Raw genomic sequence first — 11,290 nt, 5'->3', positions numbered from 1 at the left:
ATAGAGTTGAAATAATAGTTTGAAATTGTTTAAAGCATCCTGAAAACAATATTAAAAGAAAAATCTGTCCCGAAAACTGGAAAATCTCTATATTTGTAGTGCTGAATGTGAACCTCAGAGATTAGAGCGAATAAAAGATTTATAGAAGAGGGACTAAATTAGACATCCTAAAGTTTATATAATTTTATACAACATGAGAGTACCTCTTTGAATCTTAGCTTCCTTTTTTTTTTTTTTTCAAGAGAAGGAATGGGGAGAACAACTAAAGGAGTTATTCTCCCAAGCTGTTTCCCACCTCAACTTTTATTTACAGGTTTATTGGATAAAGGGCCTTCTGCTTTTTTTTTTTTTAATTAATTTAAACATTTTTTTAGCTTCCATTTTTTGATAAGACATATCTTAATCATTTTTTGTTTTTTTAATTAGAGAAGTTGTAAGTTTATAGAAAAATCATTTATAAAATATAGAGTTCCCATATAACAACCTATTATTAACACCTTGCATTGTGTGGTACTTTGTTTTTTCTTTTTAATGGGCAGGTACCAGGAAATAAACCCAGGTCTCTGGCTAGGCAGGCAAGAACTCTGCTTGCTGAGCCACCATGGCCTACCCTGTGTGGTACTTTTGTGTGCTGTTTTTTGGGGGGTGATTGGTCCAGGAATCAAACCCAGGTCTCCTGCCTGGAAGGCGAGTATGTGGTACTTTTGTTAGAATCCATGAAAGAACATTTTTATAATTGGACCGTTAACTGTAGTCTGTGGTTTACTCCAGGATTCATCGTGTTGTACAGTCCTATGGAATTTTCTGCTGTTGTTTATTTTAGTAACATACATAACATTCATGTTTACAATAAGTTTCATATTTGTGTTGTGCAGCCCTAGGCATTTAAGTTCTTTTTTCCTATAACTTTTTAAGTTTTATTTTGCCTTGCTAATAGAAACTTAAGAATGTATGTTCTGTTTTGTATTAAGCAGTTGTGATCATTATTTAATTCAAGAGATGACCAGATTTCTTTTTTGTATTTTTTTTTTTGAGACCATATTTTTCCAAGTACTTGAAAGAATGAGTAAAGCTATATTCATTGACCCTGTCCTCCTAAAAAAGAACCATCTTTTTGGAAATGTTCTTTGCAGGTTTCTAAAATATATTTTACCTTAGTATTAGCAAAAGAAAATAAACTTTAAAAAATATTAAAGATGTATTTAATAAAAACCATTTCAGTTACACACGGAAAGGCAATATAGTACATTGTAATTGCTAAGGCTTTTTTTTTTTCAGCAATATCTTTAGAAGATAGTAAGGTATAATTATTTTGTTTTTTCTTAGAAGATTTGAAATACTTCTTTAAAATCCTATTCTTTTCTACTTCAGCTTCTATCAGCCTGATTTGGCAGTGCCACGTTTTTAATATAATCACTATTTGGTTTTGGACAGAGAGCTTTTCTGTTTCCTGTTTGTCAAAACTGCTACTCAGGTCTTCAGATTACTCCAAGTAAGGTAAAATGGGCAAGGAGAGCTACTTTTCCTTCCTAATTCTGTTTTGGTAGAGACAGGTCTCACATCAGGACTTAGTATTTAATCATGCTCTGTCCCTTAAAGGAACAGAAACTTCTGTTTGATTACTGGATTATAAAGATTACTTTTAAGGAGGTTGTATTAGTTAGGGTTCTCTAGAGAAACAGAATCAACAGGGAACACTTGCAAATATAAAATTTATAAAAGTGTCTCACGTGACCATAGGAACGCAGAGTCCAAAATCCACAGGGCAGGCTGTGAAGCCGATGACTCCGATGGATGGCCTGGATGAACTCCACAGGAGAGGCTCACCAGCCAAAGCAGGAATGGAACCTGTCTCCTCTGAGTCCTCCTTAAAAGGCTTCCCATGGTTAGATTTAGCATCACTAATTGCAGAAGACACTCCCCTTTGGCTTATTACAAAAGGAATCAGCTGTGGATGTAGCTGATGTGATCATGACCTAATCCTATGAAATGTCCTCATTGCAACAGACAGGCCAGCGCTTGCCCAATCAGATAAACAGGTACCACAACTTGGCCAAGTTGACACCTGTCCCTAACCATGACAGAGGTTTTTTTTTTTTTCGGTGGTGGGGTGAGAAGGATGGATATTTGTAGGGGAAAATAGTTTCATATAGCAGAAAGAACGTTCTATGATTAATTACACTTTCTTTTTAAAAAATATTTGACCAAGTATATACTTAAATCAATCATATTGAAATATCAGCAGTATTTAATTGCGTAATTCATTTGAATTCTTGAAGCACTTAGAAGGTTGCTGCGTTTTTGTTTTTTATCATCAACATAGATAATTAACTTTTCAGTAACAATTTTGTGTTAAGAATAATGATTAACACAACTGAAATGAACACATTCTTGATATAATTCTTAGAGAATCTTAAGAGTTTATAATAAGTCTAAAATTTAGTTGCAATTCCAATTAATTAGTGTTAATATAAATATTAAAGACTATTCTTACTTGCATTGTAATGGCATTTAATATTGGAAAAAATAGTTTTCCTGTCATATTTATGAAAGTAAAATTTTTTTCATATGACTATATAAAATTAAGCAAGTGTAAAGTTGGGACAAAATTGAAAAGTGAATTTGGCATACTTGATAAATTTGTTTATTGCTGCTATCAAGTTATATCAGTAAGTCTGTATGTGTTGTTGTCCTTAGATATTCTTTGCAAGATTAGTGTGAAATTGAAAAAAATACTCAGTGTTTATTGTTGAGATAGTTATGAAATCATTATACCCATCAACATTTTTGAATTAAAAATGTATAGCATGAAATCATTTCTGTTGTTATCTTTGGAAGATCTAGCATTAGCCCCTATAATTTAACAGGATTTTAATGTTTTAAGTGTATGCAAAATGTTTGGTTATATGTAGTTCATGTATTAAAAGATAGGCTTTAAACCTTGATATTTATGCAATATTTAAGTTTTTAGAGTATATTTAAAATAAATCCTCTAGCTTTTTATATAAAGAATAATTTAAATGCTCAATGATTGTTATACAGCCGATCTCAAAAAATAAAGCATTGATGAAATATTCTTGTTTTCATTTTTATTAAGCAGTAGCCAAATTTACCTTCAAATTATTTGTGTTAAAATTGTAGTAGATTGGCAGTATATAATTAAAACAAAATGTAGTAATTTCAGATGATCTACACTTACTACCAAACTTTTTTTTCTCTTTGTTTTATGAAGCCAGCCTCAATTATGGATTGTATCTTCTATTAATAACCTGGGCATGACATTTCCCTTTAATAGAAGATGATTCATGGGCAGTTTGGAATTATAGAGAATTTCTAAGTCCAGCATGTAACTGTAGAGAAAATATTCTATGTTTCTACATGGTTAGGGCTTTCTGAGAAAATTTTAATGAAACTTGGAACCTGTGCTGAAAGAGAAGCCTTGGGAAATAATAAATTGTGGTAGAATAGATAGTAAGAAACCAATCCAGAGATATTTATTTCTCCCACATGTGCATTTCAGGGGAGAGGGAAGTGACACTTGGGACCTTGGAGACATCTCTCAATTGTAAATGTGGAGATATGGAAGTCTTATCTTTCCCCCTAGAGACAAATATTTATATCTCAAAGGGAAAGAACAGAAGATCCTTCCCCTGGAGAATTTGTTTACATTAAGGAGATAAGATTCCTGTCCTCTCTTTGGAGGGGAGGACAGCAGCTGTATAGTGTTTTGTATAGCACCCAGATTAATATTTTGGAGTCCATCACTGTTAGGGATTGAATCATATTTCCCCACAAAGACATGTTCAAGTCAACCCCCTGTCCTGTGGAATGGAACCCATTTGTAAATAAGACCTTGGAAGATCGTATTAAGATGAGGCCACCCTGAATTGTGCAGGCCTTAATAAGATGACTATAGTCTTTATAAGCAGAGGAAATTTGGGCAAAGGAGTAGGAGACAGCTATCCATGTGACGCAAGTAGAGATTGAATTATGCTGGCAAGCCACCACCAGAATGCTGCAGAGTTCAGCGAAAGCGTGTTCCTGCCAACAACTTGATTTTGGGCTTCTAGCCTCCAAAACTGAGGAAATAAATTTCTGTTTAAGAAACTAGTCTGTGGTATTTGTTATAGCAACCCTGCCAAACTAAGATATGCACGTGTGGTACCAACCTCAGTATTTGTAGGTTGTTATCTGATTTGGCTGTTATTGATCACCCTGGGGGTAGAGAATTGGAATATGGGGAACCATTAAGTCTATTACAAGTAATCATCAAATTTGTCTCTGCTCCAAAAACTTTGCGTGTACTTTTAGGACAATATGAATAAATATAGATTCTAAAATTTAACAGTATATTTTATCTTGTATTTATTGAAATTGTATTCCCTTTAATTCGTTTTACCTGTGTTTGTTTGTTATGCCATGGTTGGAGGCATAGGATATTGAAAAGCTGGGTTGTAGAACTAAGAGTTCTATCCAAAGTGATTAAATGTCTTTGTTTTTACTTTCTCCCCTAGGCAGGGGCAACTCATTTAATTTAAAGTGATGATGATAATGTATTCCACTTCTGTGGATAGAGAATACTGTAAATCTGACATTTCAGTAGTGAGCTATAAGAGATAAGGAAGGACTTCCTGGAAGATGGCGGCTTAGTAAGACGCGCGGATCTTAGTTTCTTCTCCAGGACACCTACTAGGGGAGTAGAAACGATACAGAAAGCGCCCAAAGCCACAACAGAGATAAAAAAGACAGCGTACCCCATCCTGGAACGGCTGGCTGGCTGAGAGAAGCAGCTCGGGTGAGATCGCCGAGGCGCGCGGGCCTTACCGGGCGGGGTGGCAAGCGGCCGGAGTTACTCCCTTCCCCCTTCCCGGGCCGGCTGGGAGAATTGGAGAGGCGGTCCCCTGAAACAAAGGCGGCTGGCGCCCACACCACGCGCAGCCCCCGGACCAACTGAGAGAATTGGATCGGAAACCCCCAGGCCGCGGAGAACGGTGACGGGTGGGGGAGGCCCCTTCCAAACCCGTGACTCCCGGGGAACGTGCACTCTCTCAGGCGGGCCGCTGCCGCTGGCGCCCTCCCACCACGCTTGTTGCCCAGGGCCGACTAGGAAATTCGGACGGGCTCTTTCCCTGGCTGCGGCGACCAGCAACCCTCCCTGTGTTCGGACCCCGGGCCGGCTCAAGCCGCTTCGGCTAGCGAACCCCCAGGACGGCGAGAGTTTTCCAAAGTTTAAGGTCCCACAGCACCTTTTACTGGTGGGACCCGCAGACAAACGTGTGCCACGAGCGCCACCTACTGGGCAGGATAAGAAAAACAGAACCCAGAGATTTCACAGAAAAATCTTCCAAACTTTTGGATCCAGTACCCAGGGAAATCTGTCTAAATGCGCAGACGCCAACAGAAGATAACGGATCACGCTCAAATAATTGAAAATATGGCCCAGTCAAAGGAACAAACCAATAGTTCAAATGAGATACAGGAGCTGAGACAACTAATGCTAAATATACGAACAGAAATGGAAAACCTCTTCAAAAACGAAATCGATAAATTGAGGGAGGACATGAAGAAGACATGGGCTGAACATAAAGAAGAAATAGAAAAACTGAAAAACCAAATCACAGAACTTATGGAAGTGAAGGACAAAGTAGAAAAGATAGAAAAAACAATGGATACCTACAATGATAGATTCAAAGAGACAGAAGATAGAATTAGTGATTTGGAGGATGGAACATCTGAATTCCAAAAACAAACAGAAACTATCGGGAAAAGAATGGAAAAATTTGAACAGGGTATCAGGGAACTCAAGGACAATATGAACCGCACAAATATACGTGTTGTGGGGTCCCAAAAGGAGAAGAGAAGGGAAAAGGAGGAGAAAAACTAATGGAAGAAATTTTCACTGAAAATTTCCCAACTCTTATGAAAGACCTAAAATTACAGATCCAAGAAGTGCAGCGCACCCCAAAGAGATTAGACCCAAATAGGCGTTCTCCAAGACACTTACTAGTTAGAATGTCAGAGGTCAAAGAGAAAGAGAGGATCTTGAAAGCAGCAAGAGAAAAACAATCCATCACATACAAGGGAAACCCAATAAGACTATGTGTAGATTTCTCAGCAGAAACCATGGAGGCTAGAAGACAGTGGGATGATATATTTAAATTAATAAAAGAGAAAAACTGCCAACCAAGACTCCTATATCCAGCAAAATTGTCCTTCAAAAATGAGGGAGAAATTAAAACATTCTCAGACAAAAAGTCACTGAGAGAATTTGTGACCAAGAGACCAGCTCTGCAAGAAATACTAAAGGGAGCACTAGAGTCAGAACCGAAAAGACAGAAGAGAGAGACATGGAGAAGAGTGTAGAAAGAAGGAAAGTCAGATATGATATATATAATACAAAAGGCAAAATGGTAGAGGAAAATATTATCCAAACAGTAATAACTCTAAATGTTAATGGACTGAGTTCCCCAATCAAAAGACATAGACTGGCAGAATGGATTAAAAAACAGGATTCTTCTATATGCTGTCTACAGGAAACACATCTTAGACCCAAAGATAAACATAGGTTGAAAGTGAAAGGTTGGGAAAAGATATTTCATGCAAATAACAACCAGAAAATAGCAGGAGTGGCTATACTAATATCCAACAAGTTAGACTTCAAATGTAAAACAGTTAAAAGAGACAAAGAAGGACACTATATACTAATAAAAGGAACAATTAAACAAGAAGACATAACAATCATAAATATTTATGCACCGAACCAGAATGCCCCAAAATACGTGAGGAATACACTGCAAACACTGAAAAGGGAAATAGACACAAATACCATAATAGTTGGAGACTTCAATTCCCCACTCTCATCAATGGACAGAACATCTAGACAGAGGATCAATAAAGAAATAGAGAATCTGAATATTACTATAAATGAGCTAGACTTAACAGACATTTATAGGACATTACATCCCACAACAGCAGGATACACCTTTTTCTCAAGTGCTCATGGATCATTCTCAAAGATAGACCATATGCTGGGTCACAAAGCAAGTCTTAACAAATTTAAAAAGATTGAAATCATACACAACACTTTCTCGGATCATAAAGGAATGAAGTTGGAAATCAATAATAGGCAGAATGCCAGAAAATTCACAAATACCTGGAGGCTCAACAACACACTCTTAAACAACGAGTGGGTCAAAGAAGAAATTGCAAGAGAAATTAGTAAATACCTCGAGGCAAATGAAAATGAAAACACAACATATCAAAACTTATGGGATGCAGCAAAGGCAGTGCTAAGAGGGAAATTTATTGCCCTAAATGCCTATATCAGAAAAGAAGAAAAGGCAAAAATGCAGGAATTAACTGTTCACTTGGAAGAACTGGAGAAAGAACAGCAAACTAATCCCAAAGCAAGCAAAAGGAAAGAAATAACAAAGATCAGAGCAGAAATAAATGAAATTGAAAATATGAAAACAGTAGAGAAAATCAATAAGACCAGAAGTTGGTTCTATGAGAAAATCAATAAGATTGATGGGCCCCTATCAAGATTGACAAAAAGAAGAAGAGAGAGGATGCAAATAAATAAGATCAGAAATGGAAGAGGAGACATAACTACTGACCTCACAGAAATAAAGGAGGTAATAACAGGATACTATGAACAACTTTACGCTAATAAATACAACAATTTAGAGGAAATGGACGGGTTCCTGGAAAGACATGAACAACCAACTTTGACTCAAGAAGACATAGATGACCTCAACAAACCAATCACAAGTAAAGAAATTGAATTAGTCATTCAAAAGCTTCCTAAAAAGAAAAGTCCAGGACCAGATGGCTTCACATGTGAATTCTACCAAACGTTCCAGAAAGAATTAGTACCAATTCTCTTCAAACTCTTCAAAAAAATCGAAGTGGAGGGAAAACTACCTAATTCATTCTATGAAGCCAACATCACCCTCATACCAAAACCAGGCAAAGATATTACAAAAAAAGAAAACTACAGACCAATCTCTCTAATGAATACAGATGCAAAAATCCTCAATAAAATTCTAGCAAATCGTATCGAACAGCACATTAAAAGAATTATACATCATGACCAAGTAGGATTCATCCCAGGTATGCAAGGATGGTTCAACATAAGAAAATCAATTAATGTAATACACCATATCAACAAATCAAAGCAGAAAAATCACATGATCATCTCAATTGATGCAGAGAAGGCATTCGACAAGATTCAACATCCTTTCCTGTTGAAAACACTTCAAAAGATAGGAATACAAGGGAACTTCCTTAAAATGATAGAGGGAATATATGAAAAACCCACAGCTAATATCATCCTCAATGGGGAAAAATTGAAAACTTTCCCCCTAAGATCAGGAACAAGACAAGGATGTCCACTATCACCACTATTATTCAACATTGTGTTGGAGGTTCTAGCCAGAGCAGTTAGACAAGAAAAAGAAATACAAGGCATCAAAATTGGAAAGGAAGAAGTAAAACTATCACTGTTTGCAGACGATATGATACTATACGTCGAAAACCCGGAAAAATCCACAACAAATCTACTAGAGCTAATAAATGAGTACAGCAAAGTAGCAGGTTACAAGATCAACATTCAAAAATCTGTAGCATTTCTATACACTAGTAATGAACAAGCTGAGGGGGAAATCAAGAAACGAATCCCATTTACAATTGCAACTAAAAGAATAAAATACCTAGGAATAAATTTAACTAAAGAGACAAAAAACCTATATAAAGAAAACTACAAAAAACTGCTAAAAGAAATCACAGAAGACCTAAATAGATGGAAGGGCATACCGTGTTCATGGATTGGAAGACTAAATATAGTTAAGATGTCAATCCTACCTAAATTGATTTACAGATTCAATGCAATACCAATCAAAATCCCAACAACTTATTTTTCAGAAATAGAAAAACCAATAAGCAAATTTATCTGGAAGGGCAGGGTGCCCCGAATTGCTAAAAACATCTTGAGGAAAAAAAACGAAGCTGGAGGTCTCGCGCTGCCTGACTTTAAGGCATATTATGAAGCCACAGTGGTCAAAACAGCATGGTATTGGCATAAAGATAGATATATCGACCAATGGAATCGAATAGAGTGCTCAGATATAGACCCTCTCCTCTATGGATATTTGATCTTTGATAAGGCAGTCAAGCCAACTCACCTGGGACAGAGCAGTCTCTTCAATAAATGGTGCCTAGAGAACTGGATATCCATATGCAAAAGAATGAAAGAAGACCCATCTCTCACACCCTATACAAAAGTTAACTCAAAATGGATCAAAGATCTAAACATTAGGTCTAAGACCATAAAACAGTTAGAGGAAAATGTTGGGAGATATCTTATGGATCTTACAACTGGAGGCGGTTTTATGGACCTTAAACCTAAAGCAAGAGCACTGAAGAAGGAAATAAATAAATGGGAACTCCTCAAAATTAAACACTTTTGTGCATCAAAGAACTTCATCAAGAAAGTGGAAAGACAGCCTTCACAATGGGAGACAATATTTGGAAATGATGTATCAGATAAAGGTCTAGTATCCAGAATTTATAAAGAGATTGTTCATCTCAACAACAAAAAGACAGCCAACCCAATTACAAAATGGGAAAAAGACTTGAACAGACACCTCTCAGAAGAGGAAATACGGATGGCCAAGAGGCACATGAAGAGATGCTCAATGTCCCTGGCCATTAGAGAAATGCAAATCAAAACCACAATGAGATATCATCTCACACCCACCAGAATGGCCATTATCAACAAAACAGAAAATGACAAGTGCTGGAGAGGATGCGGAGAAAGAGGCACACTTATCCACTGTTGGTGGGAATGTCAAAGGGTGCAACCACTGTGGAAGGCAGTTTGGCGGTTCCTCAAAAAGCTGAATATAGAATTGCCATACGACCCAGCAATACCATTGCTAGGTATCTACTCAAAGGACTTAAGGGCAAAGACACAAACGGACATTTGCACACCAATGTTTATAGCAGCATTATTTACAATTGCAAAGAGATGGAAACAGCCAAAATCTCCATCAACAGAAGAGTGGCTAAACAAACTGTGGTATATACATACGATGGAATATTATGCAGCTTTAAGACAAGATAAACTTATGAACCATGTAATAACATGGATGGACCTAGAGAATATTATGCTGAGTGAATCCAGCCAAAAACTAAAGGACAAATACTGTATGGTCCCACTGATGTGAACGGACATTCGAGAATAAACTTGAAATATGTCATTGGTAACAGAGTTCAGCAGGAGTTAGAAACAGGGTAAGACAATGGGTAATTGAAGCTGAAGGGATACAGACTGTGCAACAGGACTAGATACAAAAACTCAAAAATGGACAGCACAATAATACCTAATTGTAAAGTAATCATGTTAAAACACTGAATGAAGCTGCATCTGAGCTATAGGTTTTTGTTTTGTTTTGTTTTGTTTTGTTTTGATTTTACTATTATTACTTTTATTTTTCTCTCTATATTAACATTGTATATCTTTTTCGGTTATGTTGCTAGTTCTTCTAAACCAATGCAAATGTACTAAGAAATGATGATCATGCATCTATGTGATGATGTTAAGAATTAATGATTGCATATGTAGAATGGTATGATCTGTAAATGTTGGGTTAATTTCTTTTTTTCCGTTAATTAAAAAAAAAAAAAAAGAGAGAAGGGATAATTGGAGATGAAGGGATACAGACTGTACAATAGGACTGGATATAAAAACTCAGAAATGGACAGCACAATACTACCCAATTGTAATGCAATTATGTTAAAACACTGAATGAAGCTGCATGTGAGGTATAGGTTTTTTGTTTTTGTTTTTTTTTGTTTTTTTTTCTTTCTATTATTGTTTTAATTCTTATTCTGTTGTCTTTTTATTTCTTTTTCTAAATCGATGCAATGTACTAAGAAATGATGAATATGCAACTATGTGATGTTATTAAGAATTACTGATTGTACATGTAGATTGGAATGATTTCTAATTGTTTTGTTAATTTTTTTTAATTAATAAAAAAAAAAGGAGTGGGAAAAAAAAACAAAAGAGATAAGGAAGGTTTAGACCTGTAAACCTGTAAAAAGGAAAATTTGTTACAAAAGCAGAGTGAAATAACTGGGTTTTAATAAACAATTAAGACCAAATAGTAAAACCATTCAAAATCACACTTTTATACTGTTGTGAAGATGTTTTTGTTTGTTTTTTAGTTTAATAACTTCGGACAAAAGGTAAAGGATTTTTTTGTTTTTTAATTCCTAGGTTTTTTCT

This window comes from Tamandua tetradactyla, chromosome 5 (genome assembly GCF_023851605.1).
Source record: "Tamandua tetradactyla isolate mTamTet1 chromosome 5, mTamTet1.pri, whole genome shotgun sequence".
NCBI lineage: Eukaryota > Metazoa > Chordata > Mammalia > Pilosa > Myrmecophagidae > Tamandua > Tamandua tetradactyla.
Note: the sequence above shows the minus strand (reverse complement) of the source record.